Raw genomic sequence first — 16,776 nt, 5'->3', positions numbered from 1 at the left:
TCTGTGGTTGCACTACCGTGGGGGCCCCAAAAGGCACCATTTCCCAAAGCTGCTTTTCTGCAGGCGGCTGGGCAGTGGTAGTGTAGAGAAGTGGGCAGCAGGCTTGAAGCACAGAAAGTGGGAGAACGCTGTGAGCTTCTGTAAGAATCCTTCTGGGGACCCCTGGGGACACCTGGAACAGATTTTCAAGGAGACTGGCAGGTCCATGGAATAGAGATGGGGTTGGAGCCAATTAAATCGAAATGATTCTGTCGATGGAACAATGTGTGCACCAAAAACCAATCAGTGAGCCTGGCCTGGGGGCTTGGCCTGCGCTGTCACATCCCAGAGCAAGGCTGGCATGGGGTGTCCACAACATGGGATTGTACCGGGTGGCCTGGATGCGTGCCTGAGACACGTGACAGTCAGCAGGGAGTTCACCCCTAGGTTAGCCTTGCTCAGACAGACTCAAATTTCATGGGTGCCAAGCATATGAAGACAAAGGTCCTGCTGCAGAGACACCTGCCCAAGTCTAAGGCTGGGACTGTCCAAGCTGAGCGCCCTCCCTCACCTCTGAGCACTAGCCACTATATTCTGAGCCTCTTTGACAGAGATTAATAGACACTCCAGAAGTTGCCACTGCTGTGCTCAGTCCAGACAGTAGCATGGTCTCTGCATCAGATGTCAAGTTCACCAGTAGTCTGATGAGCCAGCTGGGGTCTCGCTCCCCTCCCCATTTTTTTCTGAACATTCCATTCAAACAGGCTTTGGGAAAATCACAATTTTATTTCCAGATCTCAGAGATCAATATTTAGGGCTTGAGGGAGAATTTACTGGAAATCATCTCGCAGTGGAAACAGCAGAGGCAGGAGCTTCCGTCCATGCAGCTTCCCCGAAGACGCATCTTGTCTCAGTTCCCAGACCACGAATTCACCTGTAGGACCAAGCAGTCCGCCAAGCACCGGGGGGTCTCCCGGCCTCCTCCCTCCCGGGTGGGCTGCCAGAGCCTCAGCACCAGTGTCGGTCGGGGGACGGCAGCCGGGCCTTTCTTCACAGAACTCTGGGAGGGGAAGGGACCGAAAACTTGCATCAGGCACCACCTCTGTTTGAGGGACAAAGAGGCCCAAACCGGGCTTGAGAAGAGCTCCTGAAATCTTTGTGGCTGTTCCCCAAACTCTGGTCTGCAGAACCGGCTGCACAGAAAACCAGTTTTAGCTTTGGATCTGGCACCAGGGGCAGACTTCGTCACTTCTGTCACTAGGGGACACTGGCTATGTGAAAATTATGGGCCCTTTCTTCCGGGTTCACATCCTCTGGGGACTTGGACAAGCTCCAAGCTCCTTCTGTGTGGTTTTGGGGGGTGGGGTTGCAGAGGCGGGTAACATTCAGGCCACCCCTCAGAGATCCTGACTGGCTGGGCTGAGGGGGGCCCTGCCGGCTGCCCCTCCAGGGATGAGGCGTAGGCCCTGGTCATCGATCCTGAGTCCATCGGCCTCCAGCACCCACACACTTATCCCCTTTCTTCCCCGCAGTGAGGGCCCTGCATGCCCAAGTCTCCCTCAAGTCCCGCTTCCCTGGGAGGCCCATTCCTGCCCTTCCCACGGCCTAGTCAAGAAAGTTCACTGGCCTGGCCAAGGCACCTGTGGCACCCACAGGGGGCCCCAGCCTGCTGGCCCGAGAGCCCGCTAGCCCATCACTCCCCTCCAAGACTGCCATGAGGTAAAGCTTGCTGAGACAAACGTTAAGAGGCTGTGGAGAAATAAATCGAAATGGCCTCTTTGGAGAGCACTTTAGAAATATCTATTAAAACCAAAAAAATTAAAACGAAGCTTTCTGACCCATAATTGCAACTCTCATGATCTACCCTAAGGCTCCCCCTCCACATGAGCGGGAGGAGATAGAAGCCAGAGCCCTCACTGCAGGATTATCTGTGATAGCGAAAAATTGAAAGCAATCTGAGTTCATAACTCTCGCCAGCTCGCGTGCTGTGAGAGCAGTTAGAGGGAACGTTCTAGATCTACAGGTATCCACGTGGAGAAATCTCAACAGCACTTTGTGGAGTGAAAAGCGAAGGCACAGAGCATACCTTGTTATGTCGTTAATGTTTACAAACCCATAAAACAATGGACTGTTCTAGGAATTCTCTGTGGGCACACGTTTATGTTGTAAAAGCACTTACAAGGTCTGGAGGAAGATAAAAACCAAAGGTTGTCTTCAGGGAGTGGGGGAGGGTGCTGCGAGAGAAATCGAAAGGGAATGCAACTTTATTTAGTGGTCTAATTTCCTAAAAAGGAAAACATAATCATGCGTTTGTGTTGTCAAAAATAAATAAAACTACTTTAAAAAAGAAAATGCCTATCTCTGGGGCACCTGGGTGGCTCAGTCGGTTGGGCATCCGACTTCAGCTCAGGTCATGATCTCACACTCCGTGGGTTCGAGCCCCGCGTCAGGCTCTGTGCTGACGGCTCAGAGCCTGGAGCCTGCTTTGGGTTCTGTGTCTCCCTCTCTCTCTGCCCTTCCCCTGCTCATGCTCTCTCTCTGTCTCAAAAATAAATAAAAACATTAAAAAAAAATTTTTTTTTAAAGGAAGAAAATGTCTATCTCAAGGAGGCACCGCAACCTGTAGGGGTCCCTTGCAAACTGAGGAGCTTGTTTTAATCCAGAATCTGTTGGAGGCTCCCAGCTAGCACCGGCACCCCCTACTCTGGCCCATCCCCACCACTGTGCTTCCCTCCCCACACCCCGCTCCTGGCTCTGAAATCACAGTCAGACTCTACCAGGAAAAGGAGGCTGGTTGGTTTGTGTTTTGACGGAAAAGGCCTGGTTATCATTTACAAGGCTCATATGCAGAGCGTTCCAGGGCAGTGCCCAGAGAATTGTTGTGATGCTGGCCGGCTGGGTCCGAGAACCCAGGGGAGGCTCCCACAGGACCAGCCAAGAGCGTCCTTGGCTTGACGCAGGGTAGATATCAAACACGAGCCAGAGAAAGTGAAAACAGAATTTATTGAAGAGCGTAAGTGACAGGTGGAGAATAGCACACGGCGCATCTTGAGAGACTTGGAGAGGAGAGGACACAGAGTCTCATCGTTGCTTGGGGCTGGGGGTTTATGTCAGGGGAAGGTCTAGGGTACGTGTTCCTCCAGGAATCCGGGGTAGGGTCTGGTCAAAGGCGAGCGTCAGGTGAACAAGCGACGTTACTCCGTAAAGCACGGAAGGCGGGTGTATTGATGCTGGTGTCAGCCGAGGTTCCATGATGTCCTGGCACATGTTTGGGATCTGGCTCTTCTTAGGTGTTACCAGGTGTTTGGGGCCTAGGATAAAACTCAGAGAATGATTAATTCTCTCGCTTCTCTCGCTTATTCAGAGGCATGATATGGGACACGAGTAAATGGGGCCTAACTGAAAAACAGCAGAGATGGGGCCTTTCTAAACTGGAATCCCTCGAAAGCTTCCCTACTTCAGTTGGGTAGTTGGGGCTGCTGGGTGGGGGGACCACTCTGGCTCATGAGAGCCCACACCCCATGTGCCACCCCTGTCCCCCGCCATGACTCCCCACCCCACCCTCCTGCCAATCTCCCTCCTAATGCCGTCCCCCAACCCCCGTTTCCCCTCTCCTCTCTCCCTATCCTGACCCTTGCCCCCCAACCCAGGGCCTGCAAACTCCTCCCAAAGAGAGAATCCTCCCGCCCTTGTTTTGCAGACCTTGAGTGAAACCGGTGGCCAGTCCTCTGGTGCAATGGCTGCCAGTGAAAGAGAAACAGTGTTTTAGGCATTTACTCATCAAGAAAGGGAGTCCTCCTCCCCCTCCCCAGGATTTGCAAGACAGAGCTCAGCCCCCTCCTCCCTTCTGATTTCCAGCTTTCTCTGTGGTTTCCATGGATTCCAAGATTGCTCCCAGCACCTGAGCCCAGAGGGAGGGGGAGGGGAGTGATGGAGCAGCCCAGACAGCCAGGGGAGGGCAGGGGAAGTTGCTCAGCGGCAGTCCCCCTCAGGCCCACCTGCCTGACCCTCCTCCCAGAGAACCCAGAGGTTGGAGGGACACCTGGGCTCCCAGGGGGCCTCACTGTCTCCTCCTCATTCTGGAAACTCCAGGGCATTCCAGGAAACACGCCCTACCCTGAATGACTTCAAAGCCAGCTCACTGAGGGGCTGTCACTCCCAATAAGAAAATGCCAACTGTGGCCACAGCAAGAGGGGACAGTGTCCACACTGGCTGGTAAGGATCACACTATTAGTGAGAAGAGCCGGAGGTTTTAGGGAAGTGGACAAGGACATCCCTCGGTCAGTCTCTGTTCCGTGGGACCCAGGGTAGCAGAGAGCTCACTTGGGTTCCATGTTCCTGGGGCTCTAAGGGCTAGCTGCAGAATCTGGACCACCGGAGAGAAGGTAAAAAAGGTTAATGATGGAGAATCACTGACCATCGTTCACCTGGGGGTATCCATCGTGCCCTGTTTAGTCCCTTCCAGAACATTCTTCACCCCACTCCCATCCTGCCAGAGCCCATGGGGCACTGTGACTGTGGCTGCTCAGCACCCCAACATCCTTTCTCCCTTGAGCACAACTGTGCAGACCCCAAGCATGGCCGGGCCAGTGCCCCACTCAGCCAGAAAGGCTTCAGCGGGCTTCTGGAGCACTGCAGTCAGAGCCAGGGCGGGCAGCTGCGTGGGCTACAAAAGGAGCCGGTCCCTGTGGGGCCTCTAGGCAGAGGCTGTCCTTCCTGGGTCCTCCCCCAGCCTGGCCCCAAGATCTGAGAGCTGCCTCACACCCTTCCAGTGAGGTCCTTGTCACCTTTGTTTGCCCAAGTCCACCTTTGAGAGCCCTGCCTGACATGTGTGCCCATGGGTGGGTGGTCTCCACTGGTAGGTAGATGCTTGGGAATCCATTGTGATATCAGGGACCTGCCACTATCAAGACCTCTTCGTGTTCTGCCTCAGCTTCCAGAAAAATCTCCCAGAGAGTCTTTAAAAGCTCGTGCCTGGCTTCACCCCAGACCAAGTGAATCAGAATTCCTAGAATGGAGACAGCACACTAGGATTTTTTGAAAACTCCCTGGTTGATGCTATTGAAAGTCAGGACTGAGAGGGCTTTGGAACAGAGTCTTCCCCAGATTTGTTGATGGGGACGGTAGGGTAAGGGTCCTACCTGACCGACTTCACAGTTCCCCACTGGGTCCACATCCCTCAACTCTGCTCCAGCCTCTGGAAGGCTGCCCCCGGGCCCGGGCCCGGCCTCCTCCTCCTCCTCCTCCTCCTTGTTCCTTTCCCTGAAATCCCAAATCCTTAAGGCACACTGCTCACCTCTGATCCGGCAACCCCACTCCCGGGATCGTGCCCAAGGGGAAGCCTGAGCGTGTGTCTACCAGCAGGCACTGGCCAGCCTGCTGGAGGCTGAGCTGCTCCGAATAGAGCCGCAGACTGGGGCGACCCAGGGGCCTGTCAACGATAGGTTGGATAAATAAAGTCGTGTTCTCATACAGAGGAATGCACGCCAGGAAGAGGAGGAATCTCAGAAGCACAGTGAGGAGTGACATCAGCCAGACACAGACGAGCACATGCTGGATGATTCCATGGCTGCCTTGCTCTCTGCAGTATTGAGTAACTGCCACAGAGACCGCAGGGCCTGCAAGCCTAAAATATTTATTACTTGACCCTTTACAGAAAAATTTGCCAACCCCTGACCCACATGGGAGGCAGAATAGAAAGAGACAGGGAGGGAAGCAAGACTTCTCAATGTGTACCCTCTTTTTTATCACTTTGGTTTTTGTTTTTTTTTTAAGTTTTTATTTATTCTGAGACAGACAGAGAGAGACAGAGAGACAGCACGACTGGGGGAGAGGCAGAGAGGGAGGGAGAGACAGAAGTCCAAGCAGGCTCTACACTGTCAGCACGGAGCCTGATGTGGGGCTCGAACTCACAAACCATGAGATCATCACCTAAGCCGAAGTCAAGAGTCTGATGCTTAACTGATTGAGCCACCCAGGTGCCCCTCACTGGTTTTTTGAACTTGTCAATCAATGTATGGCCTGTTTACTTAAAACAAAAAATACGGTAAAAACAAAATCAATGAAAAAACATTTTTAAAGAGCACTAGAAAACTCATCTAAACTGTGGGAAATACGAATAATGGCCACCCACGACTCACAGGGCCTGGAGGGGGCATGGGAGAAACTTTGGACCCTGGTGGTGATACCGGGTTTAACTCCTCCAGGCGGCCCCATGGGCGCATTCGGTTTATGAAAACGCATGGGCTGCATAGGTAGGATGTATGCACTTTGCCCGGGATACACTTGTATACACTTTTGCTAAACATAAACAAAACGTTGTAGTCATTGATGGGGATGCCCTCTGGGAAGATGGGGGAAGCATCTGCAGTCCCTCTTACTAAGGCAGGAAAGAAAAGGAACCTAAACTTTCAGGTGCATTTTAAAGTCAGCGGAATATTTGCATCCTGCTGGGGATCTGTCCCTCTCAGCCCCCAAAGCCACCTTGTACCCTACCACCTAGGTGCTGGGAGGTACGGACTGGAGGAGAGCCAGAGCAACCCAACCCCCGATCCTTGTCCCCTTGCAAGATCCAGGTGCCTTTCAACCTTGTCTTACGTGGCATCTTGACACCATGGGATGCTGGGGTCCACTCTCTCCTCCTCGAAACTCTCCCTGCTGTGTCTCCCACCTGCCCGCCCTCTGTGGAGACTCAGCCCAGCCCTCACACCAAAGGCACCCCCTCCCCGGGTTCTGCTGCAGACCATACGTCCTTGTAACTGCTGCCCGCATGCTAGCGGCCACAGCTTTATCTCCGGTTTAGATTCTTCCCTTGGTTCCATTTCTGTGTTGCCCAGTGGAATCATGGGGCCTCTCGGGAATCATCGGGCAAGACAAATAGCCTCAAACAGTCACTCCTTATCCTCCATTGTTATTCCCCACCTCAGTGACCGTGCAGCCAGCTGTCCACACAGAAATCTGGTGTCACCTCACCTTCATGGATACATCCCATCTGTCACCAAATGCAGCCAGCTCTCCCCTAAATATTTCTGGAATCCTCGCGCCTCCCACACCCACTGCTCTGGAACAAGCTCCCTCTCTCTTCACCAGGGTTATCGCTAGAACCTTCAACAAGGCTCTCCGGGCGGCATCTGCCCAGGAATCCTTTAAATAAAAGAGATCTAATCTTGTCCCTCCCGGCTGCTCACAGCACTTCAACCCTTAGGCTAACGCAGGGAGGTGTCAGGCAGGGCTGCATTTTAGAATCGCCTGGAGAGCTTTTAACAATGTTGTATCCCACCCTACCCCAAAACCCCAACTGACCCCAGTCTGGGGCCCCAACCATTGGTACAACTCCTCCTGCTTCCTGCTGTCGGCCCCGTCTTTCTCTGGGCCCACCTCACCCCCTGCCCCCCTTCCCTAATTCCACATTCCTGGCACCCTGACTCTTATGGTGCCAACCCTCACCCACCAAGTACGCTGCTCCCCCAGCCTCGGACGCTTGTCTTCCCTCCACCCCCTGCAGGGACCACCTGGACCCTTTCCCTCCTCCTGTCTGCTGAGGAGTCCTTCCCCCGTGTACCCCCTGCTCTGGTCTTTTCCTCCTTATCCCTCCCCGTGGGCCCTGCTCTCTGTCTTCCCCACTAGGACCGCACTCCGGGAGGGCACTGCTCATGTCTGCCTCCGTCTCCTTGACAGAGACTCTCTCTTTGCCTAAACTCCGGCTCCTCTGACCCCCTTCTCGACTAGGCCCCAACCCTGGCCTGTAAGGGCTGCAGACCACCCCCCATCCCAACCCCCCCCCCCCCCCCCGAGAGACTTGAGCACACTCTGGCATGATTTCTGACAGCTCAAGGCCCTAGTCCTGCACAGCCCAGCCTCCCTCAAGGCCCTAGTCCTGCACAGCCCAGCCTCCCTTAAGCTCCTGCCCGGGAAAGCTGAAGGCTGCCTTAGAAATGTGCCCTTTGCTCCTGTCAATGTCCGAGGGTAGGGCCCCCTCTCCCAGTTTCTGGGGGAGGATAGGAACCTATTTCAGTGAGCCCCAGTTAGCAACAACCACCTGCTTTTGGCCATTTTGCGCTTCCCTGACTGCCCCAGCCCTGCTTGCTGGCCCTCCCCATGCCTCCCCCTTTAAACACCCAGTCACCTCCACCCAGAGGAGTTGAGCTCAGTTATACCCGCGGCTCTTTCTCCTTTTGTAGTGGCTACTGAGATCTGTCTTCACTGCCTTCACCTAGCCTCCCTCTGTCTCCCTTGTGCATATTCTGCTACCTTCTCTTGAGAGAAAGGCAGGCAGGGTGTAAGCAGGCTGGTTCCCACGTTTCTGTTGAGGATCTGAGGCCCCAGGCTCTGCACGTGGCCAAGCCCACTCAGGAGGGAGTGCCCCTGCCCCTAAGTGAGCACCCCAAGGGTATTGACCTCCAAGGGCCGCTCTAACAATTCACCACACACGGGGTGGCTCTAAACAACAGAATTTGTTCTCTCGTGGTTTGGGAGGTCAGAAGCACCAAATCGGGCTGTCCGTAGGGTTGGTTCCTTCTGGAGGCTCTGAAGGAGAATTGTTCCATGCCTCTTCCCTAGCTTCTGGTGGCTTGCGGAAGCCCTCGGCCTCCTTGGTTTGTGGTGGCATGGCTCCAGTCTCGGCCCCCATCTCGCATGGCCTTCTTCCCTGGGCTGTGCCTTCTGCCTTCCTGTCCCTTATAAGGACACTTGTCATCGTGTTTAGGGCCCGTCTGGATTCAGGATGATCTCGTCTTGAGATCCTTAACTTAGTAACCTTCACAAAGACTCTTATTTCAAATCTGGTCACGTTCTGAGGTTCCGGGCGGGCATGCCTTTTGGGGACCACCATCCAACTCACTAGACCTAGGGCATGGTGGGCACCCCACCCTCCTTGCTGGTACTCACACCAGCATCACCAAGGAGATAAGACAGATTCATGGGGGAGAGGGCCAGGCAGGGAAGGTCTCAGGAGTATGGGACGGCCTGAGACAGAGGGTCTGAGAACCCCACATTCCAGCAGACAAACCCTCCCGTCCTCTGTCAACTCCTCCCCAAAGATGAGCACTCAGCTCAGACAGAGTCAGGACACCTGGGTTTGAGGCCTGGCTCTGCCCCTCTACTCACTGTGATCTCTGGCAAGCAGGTCCCCTCTCCAGGCAAGATGAGCCCCACCCCCCCCCCACCCCTTGCAGCTTGGCTCCAGGACTGTGAATGCGAACCACAGTACATCCTTCTCACATCTCAAAGAGTCAGGTCTCCCCCACACATCCCAGCCTGGGAAGGGGGAGAAAGAGTGGCTGGTTGTGCCTGGGGGTGGGATGTGCCTGAACTGGTCATGCGGCATGATTTGGGGAGCCCTAAACTTCCCAGATGGTCGTGTCCCCACCGTGGTTTGTGCAGATGGCTTCTTCCAGCATCCATTGAGTCCTCTGCAGACAGCAGGGGAGGACACATGTGGCCAAGCACAGAGCAGGATGCAGTAAGCCAGACACCACGGGGAGTCCTCTGGGAACAAGGGTGGGGTTGTGAGCCCACTCAGCAAGGTGTCCTGGAAATCCATCAGTGGGGTTTGATGTCCACACAGGATATCAGGGGACTCGTCTGCATAGGAGCCCATGGGGCAGAGAGAACCCAGATGGAAACAAGAGATCCGTACCCACGACACTTGCATGGACCCCAGACCTGTCCTAAGATGTGCAGAGGATGAGCACATACCTGTCCACCCTCACCCCCACACTGAGACATGTGACCCTTCTGGTTCTGGGGTGATGCCAATACCCAAGATTGGGCCCAGAGTTGGGCCATCCACATTCTCTTGTTGGAATATTCAGGTCATGGAGTGCAGCCACGACCAGGGTGTGTGTGGCCATGTTTGTGCAGGGGCTAAGCCGGGGTGGGGGTGGTGGGGGTGAGGTGGGGGGGGGTGGAGGGAGAGGACTGATACTCATTCAGTTCCAACTCATTTCGGTCTCATAACGCACTGATGACATAAGTACCATTAGAATTCCCATTTTATAGATGAATACACTAAGGCTCAGAGAGTCTAAATAACTAGCCTAGGATCACACAGCTCTTCAACAAATAAGACAGGCTTCCAACCTGGTTCGTCTGGCTTCCAAGTTGCTCTTTACCACCTCGGCCAAGGCCCAGGGCAAGCCATGAATGGCATAATGAACACATCACATGGGCTTATCAGCCAACACCAAAGACTCTGCCATGATGGTCCCCAAATAACATTTTCAACAATGGTTGTATTAGGGTTGTGGGACTGTAAGGGACATTCTTCTCTGTTTTCCAAGTGTTTGTTAATGTGCTGATGTTATCTTTAAAAAGCTAAACATTGAAAAATTATCTCCCCAGTTGCTCTTGTCGAGAGTACAGCTAGGATAATTATCATTCAGAAGCGGGTGCTCAGGGGACGAGCTGGCCATTCACAGATTCTGCAAGCCCTATTTCCCCCATTTCAATTCAGAGCGCCAGAAGATTCCACACCAGTACTGCCTTTCTGCACGTTCACGCAGAGCCGTTTCTGCCAACCCACAACTTAATGCTGTGCCCTCAGTTTCTGCTGAGGATAAATAGACACAATCCAAATGTGTAGATAGTCTCTGCATTTTCCATAAAACTGCTCTCACAGACACCATCTGCTGTGTTGTTCACATCCCTTGCAAAGATCCAGTTGACAAACCCCAATTCGTAGTGGGAGGAAACACTCTCTTGATCAACCTGTAAACTCCTGAAGAGCTCAACTATGCCTGTTTCATTCACATAGTTTTCATTGTTTTCAAATGACCAGTGCTACACTGGGCATTTACTAAGCGCTCAAGCATTATTTGTAGAATGAAAAAAATAATAATGTATTGACTTGCACAACCAAGAAGTCCAAAGGTATGTCTTGCCTCAGGTACAGCTGGATCCAGGGATCCAAATAGTATCATTAGGTGTCCACCCTCCCATCCTTGGTTCTGCTTTCTTGTGTTGTTTGCCTCCTTTCTCAGGAAGGCTGAGTCCTTATGGCAGCCAAGACAGCCACAAGAATTTCCAAAGTTATTTCTACACACCAGCTTGTGATCCCATAGAAAGAGGGTACTTCATTCCCCCAAAGACCTAGGGAGGACTTTGGTCAGCTGGCATGGGCCACATGCACATCAAGAAACCAACCAGGAGGGCTAAGGGAATGAGGTCCTCTCATTGGCCAGGTCTGGGTCATGTCCCACCCCTGAAGCAAGGGGGAGGAGTCAGCTGCAGACCACTCTGGGACACAGAGCCTCTTCTGCCTAGCGAGGACAAGCTCTAGCACTAGAAGATGTGGAGGGAAGCTTGGTGAGTCGGGGTCACCCCCAAGCCCTATAATGCCCCAACCCCGACTCCAGATTTTTCCCCCTCTGTCCTGTACTTCCCCATCCTGATAAATGGTACAACTACCAACTATTCAGTTCCTAGAGCCTGAAAAGTTCAGATTATCCTTTGCTCTTTCTTTCCCTCTCCTGTGGGCCTACGGAAACTTGAGGCATGTGGCCACATGGGCCCAGCCACCCAGCAGTCCAGCCTTGGCCCAGCAGCTGCTTGACCAGGCCTTTCACAGCCCAGGGACAAAGAAATCATTATGCCCATTCTATGGATAAATACACCAAGGTCAGGCTGGGCTAATGATGCCTCTCCTAAGGATATGCAGAACCAAGGCAGACTCCAGGTCTCCCAAGACTGAATTGAGAAATACACCCCCTACTGCACCACACCTTGGCTTGTGGCCCTGTTTGCAAATGACCACCTGTACCAACAGGCCATGGCCCAAGGTCTCTGGCTTGGGAGCACTGGGTTCTCTCACTGTGGGATAGGAGGAAACAAGGCTCCTGTGTGGACAGGGACTGGTGGCCACCACTTGTTGGCACTGAGCACATCTTTCCTCAGGAGCTCCTGGGCTTGGGTTCTGAGGCTAGCCATCACCATAACAGGCTTCTGGACACCCGGGAAGCTGCCAGATGTGTCTGCACACAGGCTAGGCTCTCAGTAAAGCAGGACCCCACATGGTGGAGGGTAGGAAGGCATCCAGACAGGGCCAGTTGTTCCTGCAGACAAACATGCCTTTGCTCATGGGCTCCTTGGATTTGGGGAATTTTAGTCTCTGATACAGAAGAAAGGCTGTACTTTGATTTAGAGAATCCAACTCAGCTCACATCACCTGAGCCCCACAAGGTGTCTGGCAGGTGCGAGGTGCAACTCTGGGCAGTGCTGTGCTCAGTTCCTGTGCACGGTGACCCCAGGAGTTGTGCATCCTGGCCTGGCATTCTCATTTACACTATTACATATTACGTCATTACATTAAATTATCTCATTCCAACCTCCCTGAAGCCCCATGATAGCCTGGTCATCTGGGCCAGTCGGGTCCTCCAGGAAGTAGAAACCGAGATGGAGTTAGGGGTGCAACAGGTTTATTGAGGGCAATGTCTGTGAGAGATAGCAGGAGATGAAGTGATTGGGCAGGGAGAGCCTCAGATCCCAGTGGAGATGTGACAAGATCTCAGCCAACCTTACAGGGAGCTGCACAGCAAACACCGCCCACTAGCGGAGTCCTGCATGGACCCAAACAGCCAGGTCCTAGTACCCCTGCTGTGCTCGGTGACAGCCAAGGGATGCCCAGGAAGAGCCTGGCTGTGGCTTGCAAGTTCTTTGCAGCTCAATGACAATCCCTGAAGGGGACAGGAGGACTTTCATGGCAGCCTTGTGACCATTTCGCAGATGCAGATGCCCGTGCCAAGAGAGGTGAGTGACTCCCAGAGACGTGTAGCTGGCAGGTGGCAGAGACAGGCCAGTGAGGGACTGCCTGGCTCAGACCATGCCCTTGTCAAGCATAGGCTATGCCCGGCTCTTAGCTGGTGAGACGCCATTTTCTGCCATTGGTCAGGACTCCGGGACACATTCCCTTCCCATTCTCTGGAGGAATGACCACTGCAGCCAACTGAGGCAATGGCCTGTCAAAGGCCCCAGGTCCCTGCTAGGCCTTGCTCAAAGCTCCTGTCCCTGGGAAATGTGAGCAGGGACAACAGGCAGAAATTCAGTCTTCCTGAACAAAACTCTTGCTGTGTAATGAGAAGCCACTTGGATGTGGAGGCTCCGGTTCTAACTGGGATTCATCAGAAAGCCGTAGTGTTCCCCCACTCTTCCCAGGGCCATTCTGAGCCATCTACCTGTCACCCACAGAGGTGTCTTCTCACTCCCACCTGCCCTACTGCCTGTGACACAACATGAGAGGTGATTTTATGGCTGCCTTTTCACCCTACCCGGTTGCCAGCTGCCATGATTGTCCAGAAATGCTTCTGGTTTGGGTTTTAAGAACTGGGGAAGGCAAAGCTTTTGATCCCCGTGTGTCCCACAGATGGAAAGCTGACTCCTCTAAAGGGAAGCTCAGACACACGTAAGTTCATTCTCCGACCCCAGACTTTTTTCTCCAGCCCCCCAATTCCCCCTTTCAGCAAATGGTTCCACCCTCAGCCCCATTGTTCAATCTAAAACTTCAGAAGTCAGTACTACTCCCTCGCCTTAGCTTCCCCTCCCCTGATCTCAAGGAATGAGGAGCAGACCAGCAAACCCTGTGGTTCTGCGTACCCTGGGGTTACCCCTCTCTCAGCGGCTCCACTGCTGGTCTGCCTGCTTCAGCTTGAAACCTATGAAGCCGCTCTTCACCCTGGAACTGGAGGGGCCTGGTTACATTTTACATCCGGTCACCCTCCTCTGGTGGGTCTTCTGGCACTCACAGTGATAGCAGACCATGAGGTCCTCAACCCTGGCTGCACATTTCAAAATTGCAATGTCAGGATCTCACCCCTGAAATTGGTCTGGAGTGGGGCCTAGACCTTGGAATTTATGAAGCCCTGGGCGCCCTAGTGGCTCAGCTGGTTAAGCATCTTTCTTCATCTCAGGTCATGATCTTGCAGTTCATGAGTTCAAGTCCCACATTGGGCTCTGTGCTGACAGCTCACAGCCTGGAACCTGCTTCAGATTCTGTGTCTCCCTCTCTCTCTCTCTCTCTGCCCCTCCCCGACTCATGCTCTGTCTCTCTGTCTCTCTCAAAAATAAACATTGAAAAAAATTTAAAAAAAAGAATTATGAAGCCCTCCAGGAAGGCTAGCTTTTATGTGCATGCAACCAGGACAATGGCATAGAGCCCCATGCTCAAAGAGGGCCCCGTGCTTGGGGCTGAATCTCTGCAGCCACTGTCTTGAAATTCCTAATAATTTTTATCCTTGAACTGGTGTTTTATTTTGTAAATCAAGTCCAAAGAGACAATGGCAGGCAAGTGGTGGCTCAGTCGGTTGAGCATCCAGCTCTTGATTTCAACTCAGTTCATGATCCCAGGGTGGTGGGATTGAGATGCATGTCAGGCTCTGTGCTGAACATGGAACCTGCTTAAGATTCTTTCCCTCTCTCTCTGCCTCTCTCCCCTACTCGCACACCTACTCTCCCTCTCTCTCTCTAAAATAAATAAATAAAAATAAATAAAAATTTAACAAATTAAGTGTTTCACCATGCGTATCTTCTCTTTAAAATGTGACAATGGAACATGTGCTGAGGGCTTGGAGTGTCCCACTTTTATCATCTCCCCACATCCCAGGACGGGTTCCCAGATGCCTACTCCCCAGCCCCACCCAGCAACTGCTGTCACCTTCCACTCCCTGGGGGCCTGAGCAGAGTCAACGGGGGTTGGGAGTCAGTGTTGGGCTGCAGGATGGGGCCTGGGGGCCTCTGAGGATCTGCATTCATCCCACAAGTATCGCCTATGTCCAAGGGAGGGAGGCATTAAATAGCAAAATAATAAAAACAAACAAACAAAAACCCATCAAGAAAGGAGGAAATGTTTCCTGCTCTTTGAGCCAGCTTGCTTGCTTGCTTTCTCTTTCTTTCTTGCACTGGGCCCTGCAATAATGTAGCCCTGCCTCCAGCGGTCGCTGTTAGTGCTGGTACTCACCATCTGAACTTATACTGGATCTCTCTACTGACAGCACCATGGCGCCTTCCCAGAGGCCTTTCTCTGGGAGAAGATGGGGCAACCACAGCTGCAGGAGAGTCCCTGAGGGCCTGAGCACAGTCAATGGGGAGAGGGGGGAGTGTCAGTGTTGGACTGCAGGATGGAGGCCTGGGGGCCTGTGAGGATCTGCATTCATCCCACAAGTATCGCCTATGTCCAAGGGAGGGAGGCATTAAATAGCAAAACAATAAAAACAAACAAACAAAAAACCATCAAGAAAGGAGGAAATGTTTCCTGCTCTTTGAGCCAGCTTGCTTGCTTGCTTGCTTTCTCTTTCCTTCTTGCACTGGGCCCTGCAATAATGTAGCCCTGCCTCCAGGGGTCGCTGTTGGTGCTGGTACTCACCATCTGAACTTATACTGGATCTCTCTACTGACAGCACCATGGCGCCTTCCCAGGGGCCTTTCTCTGGGAGAAGATGGGGCAACCACAGCTGCAGGAGAGTCTAACAGGGCAGATGGAGGACTATCACCCTTTACCCCCTTGTCTGTCAACCTCTCTGAGCTCCAGTCCTCTGCTTCCCCCTCACTCCCTACCCATCAACCCCTGGCCTTCTTTCCACCCTCTCCCACCCCTCTGTGTCCCCTTTGCTTGGACTGCTCCTTCCAGCCTTTTCCATGGCTGGCTCCTTGGGCTTTCTTTCAGAGGGGCCCTCCTGAGCCCTGTTGCATTTCCTCCACGGCTCATGACTATCTCTGAAAGTCTATTTCATTATGTGTCTGTGGGTGCTCTGCCATTATATGTCTTTCCTTCCCTGCTTCCTGAGGGCAGGACTCTTTCTGTGTGGCTCACTGACACGTCCCCAGCACAGTGCTGGGCACAGAGTCGGAGCCCAGTAAACATCTGGTAAAGAGACAAGCGAGCAGAGGACTAGCTTAGCATTTGGGCTAAGCTCCATCTAATGGAGACTCCATGAGTTTCCATCTAAGGAATGACTTCCAAGGTGCTAGGCCAAGACCTGACTGGACAGACCCTGTCTGGCTGGCCCACGCAGGGTGCGATGTGGAGCTGACCAGACCCACTGCGAAATGTTCAGCTCATGCCATAACCCACTCTCGGCAAGGTGGCAGGGAACACCAGCGGCCCAGAGGGAAAACCACGGCTGCTTCAGCTTGAATGACGAGGGAGGAGGTGAGGTGTTGGATACACTCAATTATTACCCCAAACCCTATCATCGCTCATAATCTGCCTGAGATAAATCACAGGCAGGTAATTATTATGTCAGGCCAGGTAGCAGGGAGAAGTTTTAAAATAGCAATCAAAGAACTTCCTGGTTAATTCAAATCTACCCTGACTCCCTCCAGGGGATAGAAGTGCTTTGGCTGTAGAATTGGCCGGGCGCGGAGAAACGCAATTGCTCAATGCAAAACGGGGACTCCTGGACTTAATGTTTCTCTCTGTCAGGTTTCAGACTAGCACACCTGTCAAGAGTCCTAAATCAATGATCACCCATCCAGAGTAAATCATATTGCAGTGGCGTCCTATATTTTGGGTGTCAAACCCATACGTCCCAGCCTGCTTGCCAGAAGTCACCTGCCTCTGCTCCAGTCAGGCCCCAGGATGCAGGCCCCTCCTCTTAGTGCTACCTCTGGCCTTTGGTCCCTGGGTTTCTCACACTAGCATGCCCTCACCCCCCCATCCAAATGCCAGCTCAAGCCACCTGGGCCCTGGGCATCCTGTACCCCAGGCCTGTACCTGCACCCCAGGAGCTCCCACGTGCCATTCCTACCCTCAGAAGACAGTGCTGGGTTATCTGCCCCTGGTCAGATACTGGTCAGAACCCTGGGCT

The sequence above is a fragment of the Panthera tigris genome, chromosome E2, assembly GCF_018350195.1.
Source record: "Panthera tigris isolate Pti1 chromosome E2, P.tigris_Pti1_mat1.1, whole genome shotgun sequence".
In the NCBI taxonomy this organism is placed as follows: domain Eukaryota; kingdom Metazoa; phylum Chordata; class Mammalia; order Carnivora; family Felidae; genus Panthera; species Panthera tigris.
The sequence above is the reverse complement of the archived record's forward strand: the minus strand, read 5'-3'. Positions refer to the sequence as shown.